The 17,328-nt window shown below is 41.4% G+C and overlaps 1 protein-coding gene across 1 annotated transcript in view; it reads right to left on the reverse strand.

The window, feature by feature from the left end:
• Positions 1 to 16,912, reverse strand: part of LOC146896140 (nuclear autoantigen Sp-100-like) — a 76,696-nt gene extending 59,784 nt beyond the window's left edge. Inside the window, exon 1 of the mRNA XM_087905018.1 lies at positions 16,776 to 16,912. The gene's annotated coding sequence lies outside the window, so the exon portion shown is untranslated. The remainder of the gene's footprint in view (positions 1 to 16,775) is intronic.
• Between the last annotated feature and the right edge of the window lie 416 nt (positions 16,913 to 17,328).

Here is a 17,328-nt window from a genome sequence, read left to right on the forward strand (position 1 = left end):
TAATGCTGAACCTTACCCATGGACCACAAAATCCACATCAAAAGGACAAGAGAAGCCGGCTCACTTTGACTGCTTTGCCCCTTGCTCAGGCTGGAACAGGCCTTACCAAGGTGATGGCCCTGGACCTAAGGTTTCTCTATAATGGGGAAGCAGAACCAAATGAGAACATACAGCTCCCCAGAACTTTCAGGTGCCTGCAGAAGGCTCCCTCTGTTTTCCTCAATGAAGAACACTGAATGACTCAGCAGCAGACCACCAAGAAGCAAAGAATGGGGCAGGGATGACATGCTGGGGATGAAGCTGTGCCTCCATATCAGTGCCATCCTATGGGAGATCCCAGTCTGCTGCTGTGATGTGTGAAGCCAGGCCAGTGCCTCCATTTGTCCTGGAACCACACTGACCAGGTCTTCCTAGCCAGTGTTCCAGTCTGGATACAGAGACAGCCTACTCCCCAGGACAATATGCTGGCTCTGCCTCACAGCAAAGCATAACCTTGGCTTATCCATCCAAGTAGTCCAATAGCAAGGGACACTGTCTGGCTCAGAGCCAAATCTATGTCCTCACCTAGGCCAACAGTCAAACTGGCCATCTGCCTAACTCCAGAGCATAGCTTCTAACCCAGACAGACCAGGAATCCTACACAGTAACTATGTCCAGGTTCAGAAGAAGCCAGTCCATGTCACAGACACAATGGGTAACCAAACTGACACTTTATTAACTTCAGAGGAAAGTTCTGGTACTTATGACTAAGGAACCTCTGAGCCTTGTTTATAAAACTCATGAATGGACTGGGAAGAATAAACCGGAGGGGTAAGTGTGTGCCTGCCTGGCTGGCCCGATACCCCTGAAACAGAATACAGGCCCCCTCCAATTCTCTAAATGTTTCTGGCCATTCAGAGGGGAGTCTCCCCAGCTACTGGCTTTCTCTATTTTTCCCATTCCATCTTGCCCCCAAGAACCCCTTTTCATCTGCAGGGTCCTAGGATCCCCCAACTCAGCCTGCTTTGGGGCTGAGGGTTTGGGGAGCCAGCAGTGAGTGCTCCTGCCTCAGGGGCTTCTTTGTTCCACAGGACCCTGCCCCTGCCAAGCCTAACCTTTTGTCTGCAAGGTCCTTGGCCCAGCAAGTGGCCCTGCTCCTGTACTGAGGAGACCAATCTGGAGGGGTAAGTGTGTGCCTGCCGAGCGGCAGAACATCCTAAAAATGGTGTACAGGCCCCCTCCAATTCCATAAATGTTTCTGGCCATTCAGAGGGGAGTCTCCTTGGGTACTGGATTTCTCTATTTACCCCATCCCATCTTGCCCCCAAGCACTCTTTTCCATCTGCGGGGTCCTTAGATCCACCACCACAGAAGAAGTAGAAGAAATTGATTTTAAACTTAACCTTATGAAATGATGGAGACCCTTAAACAGGAAGTGAAAAACTTCCTTTAAAAAATGGAAGAGAATACAAACAAAAAGTTAGAAGAAATTAATAAATCCCTCAAAGATACCCAAGAAAAACAAGAAAAAGAAATCAAACAGGTACAGGAAACAGTTCAAGACTTGAAGACTGAAATGGAGGTAATAAAAAAACAAACCAAGGGATGGCTGGATATGGAAAATCTGGGTAAATAAACAGGAATTACAGAGAAAAGTATAACCAACAGAATACAAGAGATAGAAGAAAGAATCTCAGGCTTTGAAGATACTATAGAGGAAATAAACTCATTGATGAAAGAAAACAGCAAATCCAACAAATTCTTAACACAAAACATCCAAGAAATCTGGGACACCATGAAAAGACCAAGCCTAAGAATAATAGGGGTAAAGGAGAAGAATTACAGCTCAAAGGCCCAGAGAATATATTCAAGAAAATTATAGAAGAAAACTTTCCCAACCTAAAGAAGGATATTCCAATGAAGGTATAAGAAGCATACAGAACACCAAATAGACTGGATCAAAAAAAATCTCCTCACCATATAATAATCAAAACAGAAAACAAAACATACAGAATAAAGAAAGAATATTAATAGCTGCAAAGGAAAAAAGGTCAAGTAACATATAAAGGTAAACCTATCAGAATTACACCTGACTTCTCTATGGAAACCATGAAAGCCAGAAGGTCCTGGATAGAGGTACTGCAGACACTAAGAGACCATGAAAGCCCAGACTACTATACTCACCAAAGCTTGCTTTCACCATCGATGGAGAAATCAAGATATTCAAGGACAAAAACAGATTTAAACAATACATAACCACAAACCCAACCTAACTGAAAGTACTAGAAGGAAAACCACAACCCATGGAGGCCAACAATACCCATAATAACACAGACATCTGACAACCCTCCACCAGCACAACTCAAAGAAGGAAAACATACAAACACTACCACAAAAAAACCCCAACAAAACAGGGTTAACAACCACTGGTCATTAATATCACTTAATATCAATGGACTCAATTCACCTATAAGAAGACACAGGTTGAGAGAATAGATATGAAAACAGGATCCAACATTCTGCTGTTTACAAGAAACACACTTCAACCTCAAAGACAGACACCACCTCAGAGTAAAGGGTCGGGAAAAGGTTTTTCAATCAAACATACCTAAGAAACAAGTGTGTGTGTGGCTATACTAATATTTAACAAAATTGATTTCAAACTAAAATCAATCAAAAGAGATGAAGAAGGACACTTTATGCTCATAACAGGAACAATTTTCAGGATGAAGTCTTAATCCTGAATATCTCTGCCCCTAATATAAAAGCACCCACATATGTAAAAGAAACATTACCGGAACTCAAAACACACATCAAACTCCACACACTAATAGTAGAAGATTTCAACACTCCTCTCTCACCAATGGACAGGTCAACCAGACAGAAACTTAACAGAGAAATAAGAGAACTAACAGATGGAATGAATCAAATCGACTTAACAAACATCTATAGAACATTCCACCCAAATAGGAAAGAATATATCTTCTTCTCAGCATCTCATGGAACATTCTTGAAATTGATCACATACTCAGTAACAAAGCAAACATCCACAGGTACAAAAATTTTGTAGTAACCACCTGTGTCTTATCAGATCACCATGGAATAAAGTTAGAATTTAACAACAATTCTACCCCCAGAAAGTCTACAAACTCATGGAAACTGAACAGTCAACTACTGAACCACCCCTGGGTGAAGAAAAAAAGAAAGAAAGAAATTAAAGTCTTCCTTGAATTCAATGAAAATAAAGATACAACATATCCAAACCTATGAAACACTATGAAAGCAGTACTAAGAGGAAAGTTCATAGCATTAAGTGCCCACATAAAGAAAACAGAGAAAGTTCACATTAGAGACTTAACAGCACACCTGAAATCTCTAGAAAAAAAAGGAAGCAGACTCACCCGGGAGGAATAGAAGACTGGAAATAATCAAACTGAGGACTGAAATCAACAAAGTAGAAACACAGAAAACAATCCAAAAAATCAATGAAACAAAGAGTTGGTTCTTAGAGAAAATCAACAAGATTGACAAACCAATATCCACACTAATCAAAAGGCAGAGAGAGAACACCCAAATTAACAACATCAGAAACAAAAAGGGGGACATAACAACAGACACTGAGGAAATTCAAGAATGATTAGGTCTTACTACAAAAGCCTGTATGCCACAAAATTTGAAAATGTAAAATAAATGGACATGTTTTTAGGTAAATACCATATACAAAAATTGAATAAAGGCCAGGTAAACAATTTAAATAGACCTATAAGTCGTATAATCAAGTAGGCATCATCCCATAGGTGCAGGACTGGTTCAACATATAAAAATCTATCAATGTAATGCATCACATAAATAAACTGAAAGAATAAACCATATGATCATTTCATTAGATGTTGAAAAAGCATTTGACAAAATTCAATACCCCTTTATGATAAAGGTCTTGGAGAGATTAGGGATACAAGAACCATACCTAAATATAATAAAAGCAATATACAACAAGTCGACAGCTAACATCAAATTGAATGGAGAGAAACTCAAAGCCATTCCACTAAAATCAGGAACAAGACAAGGGTGTCCACTCTCTCCATACCTCTTCAATATAGTGCTTGAAGTTCTAGCAATAGCAATAAGACAACATAAGGAAATCAAAAGGATTTGAATTGGAAAGGAAGAAGTCAAACATTTGTAATTTGCAGATGATATGATAGTGTACATAAGTAACCCCAAAAACTCTACCAAAGAACTCCTACAACTGATAAATACCTTCAGTGATCTGGCAGGATACAAGATCAACTCAAAAAAAATCAGTACCCCTTCTATAAACAAAGGATAAAGAAGCAGAGAGGGAAATCAGAGAAACATCACCTTTCATGATAGCCACAAATAGCATAAAGTATCTTGGGGAAACACTAAACAAGGAAGTGAAAGATCTATTTGACAAGAACTTTAAGTCTTTGAACAAGAAATTGAGGAGGACTCCAGAAAATGGAAGGATCTCCCATGCCCTTGGATTGGTAGGATCAACATAGTAAAAATGGCAATTCTACCAAAAGCAATCTATAGATTCAATGCAATCCCCATCAAAATCCCAACAAAATTCTTCACAGACCTTGAGAGAACAATAATCAACTTTATATGGAAAAACAAAAAACCCAGGATAGCCAAAACAATCCTACACAATAAAGGTACTTCCGGAGGCATTGCCGTCCCTGACATCAAACTCTATTACAGAGCTACAGTAATGAAAACATCTTGGTATTGGCATAAAAACAGAGATGCTGACCAATGGAATCGAATTGAAGACCCGGATATTAATCCACAAACCTATGAACTCCTGATTTTTGACAAAGGAGCTAAAATTATACAATGGAAGAAAGAAAGCATTTTTAACAAATGGTGCTGGCATAACTGGATGTCAACCTGTAAAAGAATGAAAATAGATACATATCTATCATGAAGCACAAAACTCAAGTCTAAATGGATTAAAGACCTCAGTATGAATTAGACCATATTGAACCTGATAGAAGAGAAAGTGGGAAGTAGACTACAACACATGAGCACAGGAGACCATTTCCTACGTATAACCCCAGTACCACAGACAATAAGAGCAACAATGATTAAATGGGACTTCCTGAAACTGAGAAGCTTCTGTAATGCAAAGGACACTGTCATTAAGACAAAAAGGCAACCTACTGAATGGGAGAAGATTGTCACCAACCCCACATCAGACAGAAGTTCTGATCTTCAAAATATATAAAGAATTTAGGAAACCACACATTAAATTTCTAAATAACCCAATTAAAAAAGGGGTACCGAACTGAACAGAGAATTCTCAACAGAAGTTCAAATGGCCAAAAGACACTTAACGTCATGTTCAACTTCCTTAGCTACCAGGGAAATGCAAATCAAAACAACTTTGAGATGCCATCTTACACCTGTCAGAATGGCTAAAATCAAAAACACCAATGATAGCTTATGCTGGAGAGGATGTGGAGTAACAAGAACACTCATCCATTGTTGGTGGGAATGCAAACTTGTGCAACCACTTTGGAAATCAGTGTGGCAGTTTCTCAGAAAATTGGGAGTCAACCTACCTCAGAATCCAGCAATATCACTTTTGGGAATATACCCAAGAGATGCCCAATCATACTGCAAAAGCATTTGTTCAAATATGTTCATAACATCATTATTTGTAAAAGCCAGAAACCTGGAAATAACCTAGATGCCTCTCAATGGAAGAATGGATAAAGAAAGTGTGGAACATATACATATTAGAGTACTACTAAGCAGTAAAAAACAATGACATCTTGAATTTTGCATGCAAATGGGTAGAAAGAGAAAACACTATCCTGAGTGAGATAACCCAGACCCAAAAGACGAATATGGAATGTACTCACTCATTAGTGGACTCTAGTCATAAACAAAGGACATTGAGCCTATAGTTCACGATCCTAGAGAATCTAAATAATAAGGTGAACCCAAGAAAAACATATATAGATCCTCATGGAAATTGGAAGTAGACAAGATCGCCAGTCAAAAGTTCGGAGTATGGGGGTGGGGTGGGGGAAAGAGGAAAGGGGGAGAGAGAAGGGAGAAGGGAAGGATTGAGGGGGGTTTGGGGGAGTAGGATGGTTGCGATGGAGGAAGAGTTGATATGAGAGTAGAGAAGAAGATATCTACATTAAGGAAGCCATTTTAGGGTTGGTAAGAGACTTGGCTCTGGAGGGGTTCCCAGGTGTCCACGGGAATGTCCCCGGCTAGGACCTTGGGCAATAGAGGAGAGGATTCCTGAACTGTCCTTGTCCCATAGTCACACTGATGAATATCTTGAATATCACCATAGAACCTTCATCTGGCAATGGATGGAGATAGAGACAGAGACCCACATCGGAGCACTGGACCGAGCCACTCAGGTTCAGTTGAAGACCAGAAGGAGGGAGAAGATGAACAAGGAAGTCAGGACTGCGAGGGGTTGGTCCACCCAATGAGACAATGGGACTGATCTAAAGGGAGCTCACCAAGGTCAGGAGGACTGGGACTGAACAATCATGTGATCAAGTCAGACTCTCTGAATGCAGTTGACAATGGAGGCTAACTGAGAAGCCAATGATAATGGCACTGGGATTTGTTTCTACTGCATGCACTGACTTTTTGGGATCCTAGTCTGTTTGGATGCATACATTTCTAGGCCTGGATGGAGGGCTGGAGGGCCTTGGGATCCCCATAGGTCAGGATACCCTGTCCTCTCTTAGGACTGGAGGGGGAGGGAGAAGGATGAGTGGGGGAGCGGGAGGGAAATGGGAAGAGGGGAGGAAGTGGAAATTTTGAATGGTATTATTTATAAAGCAATAAAAAACAAAAAAAAAACGAAATTAAACATGATAAAAAATAAACTCATGGACAGGAAACCAATCCAGAAATCCTTCCACAAATGTCAGGCATTTCCTCTCATCCCAATAGGATGTTGCAAAGCAAGAATGCTTCAACATTTGTGAAAGGGTAAATGGGATGCATAACATTTATAGAAGGCAAACATAAACCATGCCCTGCCATCAGATACCAAAAAGGTATTTGACAAACTCAGCATGCTTTCATGATAGAAATAAGCCTCTCAAAATCCAGCCTAGGAGAATTGTATCTCAGTATAATAAACATCATATATGGGGAAGCCATAATGTTATTTTCAAAAGCAAAAAGCTTAGAGCATTTACCCTTGTGGTCAGGGACAAGGAAAGGGACCAGGAAAGGATGTTCACTCTCAGCAGTCTCTCTAATACTGTACTGAAAGGAAGAAGAGAAGGAGGAAGGAAGGCAGAGTAAGTAAACCTGAAAGTAACATTACTTTATATGTACAAAATCCCAAAGATTATACACACCTATTAGTACTAACTAATAGATTCAGTAAAGTTATAGGGTACAAAAATCAACATTCATAATGGTACACCTGGAAAAGAAATTAAAAGAATTTATCTTTAAAAAGAATAGTATGGGTGCTAGGGAGAGAGAGAGAGAGAGAGAGAGAGAGAGAGAGAGAGAGAGAGAGAGACAGACAGAGAGAGAGACAGAGAGAGAGACATAGAGAGAGAGAGAGAGAATGACTTGCTGAAATAATCCTTTTGTATACGGTCAAGATTTATTACTCTAATAAAAAGTTGATTGGCTGGTAGCCAGGCAGAAATTATAGTTGGGACCACCAAACTTGGAAAATAAGGGGAAGAATAAGGGTAGAGTTCAAGGAGATGCCAGCCAGCTGCCAAGGAAGCAGGATGTGTAGACAATGAGGTAGCAAGTCATGAGTCAGGTAGCAAACAACAGTAAAGAAACATGGGGCAATTTAAACCTAAGTTTTAGGTAGTAAGAAGCCTGAGATATTGGTTAAGCATTTGTAATTAACATTAAGCTTCTGGGTGATTATTTGAGAGCAGTTCAGAGACAGGAAAACTAAGCCAATGAATGGCACCTACTGTGGGGCATAGATCCACATAAGACCCCAAAAAAGCATTAAAAAGTTTCTAAACACAGAGAGCCAGTCTCACAGTCTCCTGCCAGTCACTTCCCCAACAGCTGCCTGTGAGATGGACCCAGCACCCAACTGCTATGAGCTAAGTCATGTGGCAGGTTCTTGCAGTCTCTCATACAGTCCACAGTCTAAAGACTCTCCCAGCCATTGCCTGCAGACTTGAGAGCTCTGCCAACATGCTGCATGGTAGGGTTTTTGCTCATGCAAACAGAAAAAGTTTATAGATAGGTAGTAAAGACAGATTCAGACATAAAAAACTCTGAATGGGTTACAGTATGTTAAAAATATATGTAGGTTTGAGAGAGAAAAGACAAAGGGTAGAAAAGGTCCTTTAAAAAGGTATAGAGTAATAAAAATATAATTAGCCATGTAAAGATGGGAAATATACAGAGTCTGGATCCTGTATGTTGATATGGTGCCCTTGAATTTTTGGCTTCTAAGAGACACTAGATTATAATAACTGCCACATTCAACCAAACTATATACTTTATAAATATCTTGACTTCAAAATTTAAGTCAAAAATGTGTTACTTTGGGGGAGAAGTTATGCTTTTATTTCCACAGAAAATGAGAGGCTGTGGATTCATTTTGGATTAAAAAACATTGGGTTTGATTGAGGAAGACCCATTGAAGAACCTGGCTATAAACAAACAATAAATAAACCTAAAAGAACTATAAGATAAGTAATATGTATTTTACCTGCTCAAACACATAGCAAAAATATCTTTAACTGATCTATACTTGTATCAATACAGATATGTATGTTACATTTAAAAATTCATGTATTTCCAGAGCTAAGAAACTAAACACCAATGAAAATGATGGTCCAGGTGATTCAGCATCCAGAACAGCTTCCAGGCTGCTGACTGTGATGATCCAGCCTCACAGAATACTACAGTTAAGACTTAATAATTATTCTAAATTTTCTTAGTTCCCCCAAAGATTACCAATGCCCCCAAGCAACAGGAAGTAGTCTAGAAATCTATGCCCATGGTCCAAATAAATGGGTTATTTGGTTATGGATATTTAATATTATTTAAGAGAGGGTTGGTTACAAGTTGCTATTGGTAATGGTCAGAAAAAAAGTTGGACGAAAGAGATCAGATCCTTGGATCTCTTTCTGAAAAGAAAAAGGGGTATATAGAAAGGATAAGATAGAAGTGTAGATTATTGAATCTACTTTCACAACCACTACTAGTCTTAAATATTTTACATTTGTATGGATTTTTGTATTTTGATACAAATTTAAAGTTTGTTTTGTTGCTCAGTATGTATGTTTCTACTCTTGTTTGGGGTATTGGGCTTATGTAATTCATTTATAGTATAATGTAAAATTAAAAATACAAATTAACAGTCATCTATAATAATCAAACTTATACTCATGTTAGATATGTTTTGAAGATCATAAGCAGATATATTGAGATAGATAGGTTGTCTTCAACTACTTGAAAGACCTACAAAATATGGCATTTAATGTGCTTAATAGCCTATTTTTCTCATGACAGTGAGAAATGTCTACTCCTAGCAGCACCAATCTACTTCCGAGAATATGATGGGCACTGATAAACTCCATTTGAGTTTTCTTTCTTTATGACAAAGGCTAGTCATGTGGATAGAAACTACCCTTGCCTCAATTTCTGACAGTTACTGTCCAAACTGGACCAATAGAACAAAAAGGGTGACTGCTGAGCTTTGCTAAGATAAGGTAGGCAGTCCTTTAGAATTCCCTGCATCTCAGGAAAGTCTCTCAGACATGCTAGGCCTGTTGTTTAGAGTTGGATGCTCTAACGGTACAGAGGAACATTGGGTAACTGTCCAGACAGCCTGATGTTCCTGTCATTAGGTAACATTTCATCTTTCTGGAGTCTTTACTGAACTGCAATTCTTTCTTACTTAGTAATTGTTTTTGTTATATATAATTTTACTATGTTAAAATTAAAACCTTTTTTAGTTGGACAAAAAGCAAAAAATCTTGTGAAAGAATCCTTTTGCATACTGAAGATTTGTCTTTCAGACTGGTTTAATAAAACCTGATTGGCCAGTAGGCAGGCATGGATTATAGATGGGACAGCCAAAATAGGAGAATGATGGAAAGAAGGGCAGAGTCAGAGCAGGTGCTAGCCAGCAGCCAAGGAAGCAGGATGTGTCAAAAATGAGGAAAAAGTCACAAGCCATGTGGCAAAACATTGATAAGAAATATGAGTTAATGTAAGTAAGAGTCAGGTAGCAATCAGCCTGAGCTATCAGCTCTAAGTATTTGTCATTTATATTAAGTCTCTGAGTCAGATACTTTGGATGTGACTGCGGTTATTTGGGAGCAGGTAGTCTGGAGAGGAAAGTTCTGCCTACACTGACTCACTATGTAGCCCATAGTGGCCTGGTATTTACTCTAGAGACCAGTATTGCTTCAGACTGACAGAAATTCTCCTGTTAACCTCTCAAGTGCTAAGATCCCAGGCAGGAACCACCTCTTTTAATTCAGGCAATTCACATCATGTTCTGTATTCCTAGAGTGTTGTAAGGTGTTCATTTGTGTAGATGACTTCCAGAGGATAACAAAAGTGGTTTTTTTGTTATTTTATTTTAATAATTTTAACTAAAACTTTATGCTTCCAAAGTAAATACACATAATTTAACAAGCATTGGGGAAAAGCATGTCAGAGAGCTGTCTCAGAAAGTAAAGGCACCCAGATGATCCATAAAGTTGGCCTCTGACCTCCATGTGTTCTAACATGCACACATACATACATACACACACCACATACACATGCATCATGCACACATGCATACACATGACCATCATGCCCACTTGTGCATCATGCGTACACACACACATGCACACACACACACACAAACACACACACACATACAGAAACACTCAACATGTCCACACACTCACTAAGTATAATAAAAACTGTAGCAACAATAATAATACCTTTAAAAAAAAAGTTTAAAAAGCCTTTCAAGAGAAGAGAGTAAGCTAGTTGATGGTGGCTCACACCTTTAATCCCAGCACTTGGAATAGGGGCAGGCAAATCTCTGTGAGTTCAAGTCTAGCCTGGTCTATATAGCAAGTTTGAGAACAGCCATGACTACACAAGAAAACCCTATCTTGAAAAGTCAAAAACCAAAACTAGAGGGCTAGGGAAAGCAATATTTGAAATGCATGCCTAGCCCTCTGGAAGAGAAGCCGGTGCTCTTAACTACTGAGTCATCTCTCCAGTTCTCTGATTTCTTGAACTTGATAAAAGGGTTTAAGAGTAGACTGAAAAAACAAAACAACACTCTATTGGTGAAGAGACGATCCAGAAGACAACAATGACAGGATTGGCAGTGGTGGCGCTTGCCTTTGATCCCAGTACTGGGAAGCAGTGCCAGATGGATCTCTGAATTCGAGGCCAGTCTGGTCTACAGAGCAAGTTCCAGGACAGTCAGGGCTACACAGGGAAACCCTGACTCAAAACCAAACCAAACCAAAACAACCACAAGGGAAAGGAGACAGGGAAGTGTGAGACTTAAAGTCAGAAGACTTGAGCCAGGAGCTGGAGAGAAAGCTCAGTGGTAGTCACGTTTGCTCTTGCATAGAACCTGGGTTGCATTCCTCACACACACGGTGGTTATAACCACCCATAACTTCAGTTCCAGGGGATCTAGTGCCATCTTCTGACATTTGTGTGGTATAGGGCAACAAGCACATACGTGGTTCATCACACATAAATACCGGAAAAAAGCTGATATGTAAAGAATAAAATAAATAAATCTAAGTTTACAAAAAACACTTGATACTTTACAAAAGAAAAAAAGACGACATCTTTGGGGCCAGAAACTTGAGTCTGATGACTTTATAGGTATTTAGGACAGAAACAGAAAGCAGAAGCTGCACAGGAGTCCAGCCCGACCACAGGCAGAGACCACATACTGTCTTCACAGTCAACACAAGGAAGGGGCAGGCCCAGGCTGGAACTACTTCTTGGCTAGTTATGTGGTTTACTCTAGGTTGTCAACCATGAATGTATTTCAAGGTTTTCTCTGCTGCCGTGGTGTGGGGAACAGCAAAGAAAACCCACCAATACGGGGTGTCTCAGAGGGTGTTCTATTGCTCTGAAGAGACACCATGATCACAGCAGCTCTTAACAAAGAGAAGCATGTAGTTGGGACTTGTTTACAGTTTCAGAGGATTGGTCCATTCTCATCAGGTCAGCAAGCACTGGAGAAGGAGCCCAGAGTTCTATATCCAGATCCCCAGGCAGCAGGAAGAGAGGCTTTGGGACTTGGAATGGACTTTTGGAAACCTCAAAGCCCACACCCAGTGACACACTTCCTCCAATATGGCCACACCTCCTAATCCTTTCAAACAGTGCTGCTCCCTGGTGACCAAGTATTCAAATCTATGAGTCCATGGGTGCCATGCTCATTCAAATGACCCCACAGTGCTTTCACTGTTTAGGACACACTGTGATGGCACCTCCTGCTTTATGACAAAGGGGCCACCATAGCCAATGGCAGAGAAGATAGAACCCAGAAACCGTGTGTGTGTGTGTGTGGGGGGGGGGTCCCTTGGTGATCAATCAATAGGAATTAAAATGAAACCTCAGATAGAAAAAAAAAAGCAACACCCCACCAGAGTACATCTTGTGGAAATCTAAGCGTGGTGTGAGCTGCCCAGGTCCAACCATCAGTGAGAGGGGCTGTAAAGCACAGCAAGCAGATAGTAAAGAAAGGACAGCAGTCTGGAAGACGCAGGAGGACCCCACCTGGAAGAATGACCAGAAGACACTAGGTAATTGACCTCAAAGTACTTTGTAGAGCTCAAGGACAAATATAAATGGCGTGAAGAAGAGCAGGAAGTTAACAAACATAGCCTACAGAAGAGATTACAAAAAAGCATGTTGACAACCTAAAAACCCTTGCAAGATCCATTTTAACCCTCACCACAATCTGTTTCTTTAAAAATTAGAAATTAGGAGATGGAGAGATGGCTCAGGGGTTAAGAGCACTGGCTGCTTTCCCAGAGGACCCAGATTCAGTTCCCAGGACCCAAATGATGACTCACAAGTGTCTATAACTGGTGGGAAATTTAACATCCTCTTATGACTTTCTGGGTTACCAGGCATGGCATGTTGTGTGGATATATACATGTTGGAAAAGCACCCATACACATAAGTAATAAAATAATTTCAAAAACTAAATTAGAAGTCAGGACTAGGGAGATGGCTCAGTGCTTGGCCCACTCCTGTAAAGGCTTGAGTTCAAATCCCCTGAACTCACATAGAAGTCAGATACTACAGGCATATCTGCAGTTCCAGCATGTCTGCAGCTCAATAGGAGATGGAGACAGGAAAAGCCCTGCAATCTTCACCATCCAACCAGCATAGTGGGCACAGAGGCAAAGGAGAGAACCTGTCTCACAGGGGATGGGAGGTGAGGACCAACACCCAACAGTGTCCTCTGTCTGATCTCTGCACATGCACCATCACACACACACACACACACACACACACACACGCACACACACACACACACACACACACACACACAGAGAAATTTTTTTAAATTTAGAAATGACAAAAAACAAGCCTATTCAAAACTAAGGTTTCGTCATGGAGGAAGAGTTGGAGACAGCTCTTATGGGTGGGAAGTTAAAAATCAGAAAGAGGAAAACTTCAGGGGCAGTGAGAACTGGGGAGGCTAATGTGGTTCCAGTGTAGAATATTTTTGCCTAAAATGGAGACAGATATAAGAAAAGAAACTTTCTCTGAATAAAGATAGACTAAGATCAGCCTGGGCAACTGATTGAAACTATGTCTCAAAATTCAAAAGTAAAAAGGGGGCTTGGCGGTTATAGCTCAGGGGTAGAGAACTTGTCTGATAAGGAAGAAGCTCTAGGTTCAGATCCAGATTCTGCAGGTGGAAACGCTAAACCACAAAGGTGCTTGCTAGATTCGTCAGTACCTTCGGTATGGCTTTATTTGCAGATGCTTCTTTCTTACAAGATCAATACTACATTTCAATTTTAACTTTGTAGAAAGCAGAACTCACCAAACAAAGTGCAATGTAGTCACACAGGAGGGTCTTACCCACAGGTCCCAGCATATTTAGCAAATGCGTAGAAGAAGGGATAGCATCTGATTAAGGGCAGTGAAAACTAAACCAGTCCTAGGGAAGGGAATTTCCCAGCCAGAGCACAGGAAAAACAACTCATTTACTATTTGTGGAGTTTTGAAAGAAAATGGCTTCCAAAGGGACTTGCACTATTAGGAGGTTTGGCCTTGTTGGAGGAAGTATGTCACTGTGGAGTCAGTCTTCGAGGTCTTTTTCTCAATCTTTACTCAGAGTGACAGTAAATCAATTTCCTGCTGCTTCTGAGTCATGATATAGGACTCTCACTTCCAGCACCGCATCTCCCTGCATGCCGCCTTGCTCCCCATCCTGATGCTAATGCACTGAACCTCTGAATGTATAATCAAGCCACCCCAACTAAATGTTTTTCTTTAGAAGAGTTGACTGTGTCATGGTGTCTCTTCACAGAAATAAAGTATTCTAATTAAGATAATACTTAATAGGGAGAATGCAAATGAGCACACATCTCTGTCACTTCTGGTTCTCGGGCAGAGAGAGGGAGACTCCTCATCTCGTTTGCTATTGGCAGGAAGAGCACTGACACTGCCTCCTCACAGGCCGTGTGACGGCGTCTGTGAGCAAGTGGTCACTGCTGCCCTTTGACTCAGGGGTTCCACTCTTGTTTGTTTTAGACACAAGACAAGTGAAATTAAAGGAAATGAATTATGTGACCTCTGTTCTTACAGCTTGTTGATGACAGTGAACTCTGATAGTGACCAAAATACCCATCAAAAGCAGACTGGTTTCAAACTCACAATGAGGACTGACAAGATGACTTAGTAAATGACCCAGCAACCAAGGATCTGTTAGATCCCCACAAACCACGAGGTAGAAGGAAAGAACCAACTCCTCTACAGTGTCCTCTGACTCCATGACACAAGCACACACATGCACACGTGACCATAATAAGATTATGAATCTCTCGGTTCATATAAAAGTGCTCTGAAGAGTGGGTAGCTGGTAAAAAAGGATAAAGAAAATGTACAAACATTCTGTGCAAATTTCGATAAGGTTTCTACATTTTACATGCTCTAGGACTCAAAACACAGAACAGTATTACAAAATGAAAATACACACTACATACTTATGAAAATGTTTAAGCACAGAAAAGCATAGGAAAAGATAAAAAGACGTTAAGAGCACTGACTACTCATCCAAAGGATGGAAGCTTAGTTCCCAGCGCCCATGTCTGGCAGCTCAGACTGATCTGAAACTCCAACTACAGGGATTTGATACCCTCTTCTGGCCTCCAAAGGCACCTGACCTAATGGCTCTCTCTGTGTCTCTGTCACTGTGACTGACTCTCTGTCTCTCCCACAAGCACAACCTCATGCACACAGGCACACTCATACAAACACTCACAGTAAATGTTTTAGAAGATAAGGAAGGTCCAGGCATAAGGAACACACCTTTATCCCAGTACCTGGGAGGCAGAAGCTGGTGGGTCTCTGCTGTGAGTCCCAGGCCAGCCTAGTCTATATAACAAGTTTTAAGACAGCCTACCCTACATAACAAAAAGACCAAGAGACACTGTCTAATATACATATGTAAAGGCTGAAGCCAAGAGTAAGAGCTTTGCGGATTGTGTATAGGGGACAGTTAAAGTGGTTTTATACTTTCTATAATTCCACAAGATAGAAAGCTTTTAAACAGTGGCCTGTATCCCCACTCATTCAAAAGACTGAGGCACCAGGATCATAAGTTCAAGGCCATTCAGCACTGTGGAATGAGTTCAGTCCAGCCTGAGTAACATAGCAAAACACGGATTCTAAAATCCTTAAAATAGATAGAAATATATAGTCAGGCACAGTCGAGGCCCTAGGTTCAATGGCAGTCCAGGAAATGTGTCCCTTCCTGTGCAGGAGCAAACACCCCGACTGGCCCTGTCTCTGAGGAGCACATCTGATCACCACTGTGGAGCAGACAGAGGTCGGCCATGTCCTTGTCAGAGGAGTCACCTCCTAGGACAGGGCGCTGAGGTGGAAAGAAAAACGTGCAGCTTGCCATGGCCGCTGCTAGCCAGGGCCTTTCTTGCCTTTTTTTCCTTCCTTGGATCCAAATCTGACTGTGAGAACTCAGACCAGGAGTGACCCTGGGGACAGCTTTCTATGTGACAAGTTCTGCCAGACAGGTAGGAGACCAGGACAGAGGGGAACCAGCTGTTAACACAGGGACTCTGTTATTTTAATTTCTTCCCTGAGGGATCTTAGTGAAAGCAGAGAGAGGCAGAGTTCAGGAGATAACAACAGAACCGTGTCACAGAGGTCACCAGGAATCCCTGGGAGCTGTGACCAGAGTCTCCTGTCTGTGTTGCACACAAGAACGTTATGACTGTGTGTTATGGCAAGCTGGCCTTGCAGGCAGATATCTTACTCAATTTCAAAATCTCCGGGTATTTTCTCTCTCTGTGTGTCTGCTTGTCTCTGTTTCGCTGTCTCTCTGTGTGTCTTTGTCACCCTCTGTCTGTCTGTCACACTCTGACTGCCTCTGTGTCTCTGTCTCTCTCCATTTCCCTCCCATTCTCTTGTCTCTCTCTAACTACAGTGCAGAACTTCTTCGTGTCCAGGGCTTTGGACTGACTGAAGCTGCACCTACTTAATCAAGACATGAAATCACCCAAGCTGTCAGATGGCAAAGTTACAGAGGGAGAAAGACTCACCTGTTGCTGAAGCTGCCACCTTCTGTCTCCCAACTGCTTGGGGCTTGGGAGGGGGAGCTCTGATTCTTGGTCTCCTCACAGACTTGCAGACTGTGAGCTGCAAGCTGACACAGCTGAGAGCAGGAAGTCAGCCTGAGTACTAACTCACCAGGGAGGGCTCCGCCCAGATGGGGAAAAGGAAAACAAAAGTATTTCTCTCCCCTCACTTGGACTGCTCTGAGATACTGTCCCTTCTTTCTTTCCCGGAATGTGGTGGAATGAGTTCATGTGCCTGACAAGGCTAGAAGACCGTGTGGGAGTCCTGGAGTTGGACTCAGAGCCAGTGGTGAGTCATCAGATATGGGTGTTGTGAATCAGACCCTCGTCCTCTGTAAGAGTGGAATGCACTCAATGACTGAGCCAACTCTAGCTCCAGACAACATTTTGATCCTAATCCTGTCCTTTCATGTAACCTATCTCTCAGATGGTTCAGAACCAACGATGGGGAAAATGGTAAGCTTGAGGCTATGAGGCCCTGAACTTGTTTAAGCCTAAGTCTGTCTCTTTCCTCAAG

Source organism: Myodes glareolus, chromosome 1, assembly GCF_982192425.1.
Source record: "Myodes glareolus chromosome 1, mMyoGla1.1, whole genome shotgun sequence".
In the NCBI taxonomy this organism is placed as follows: domain Eukaryota; kingdom Metazoa; phylum Chordata; class Mammalia; order Rodentia; family Cricetidae; genus Myodes; species Myodes glareolus.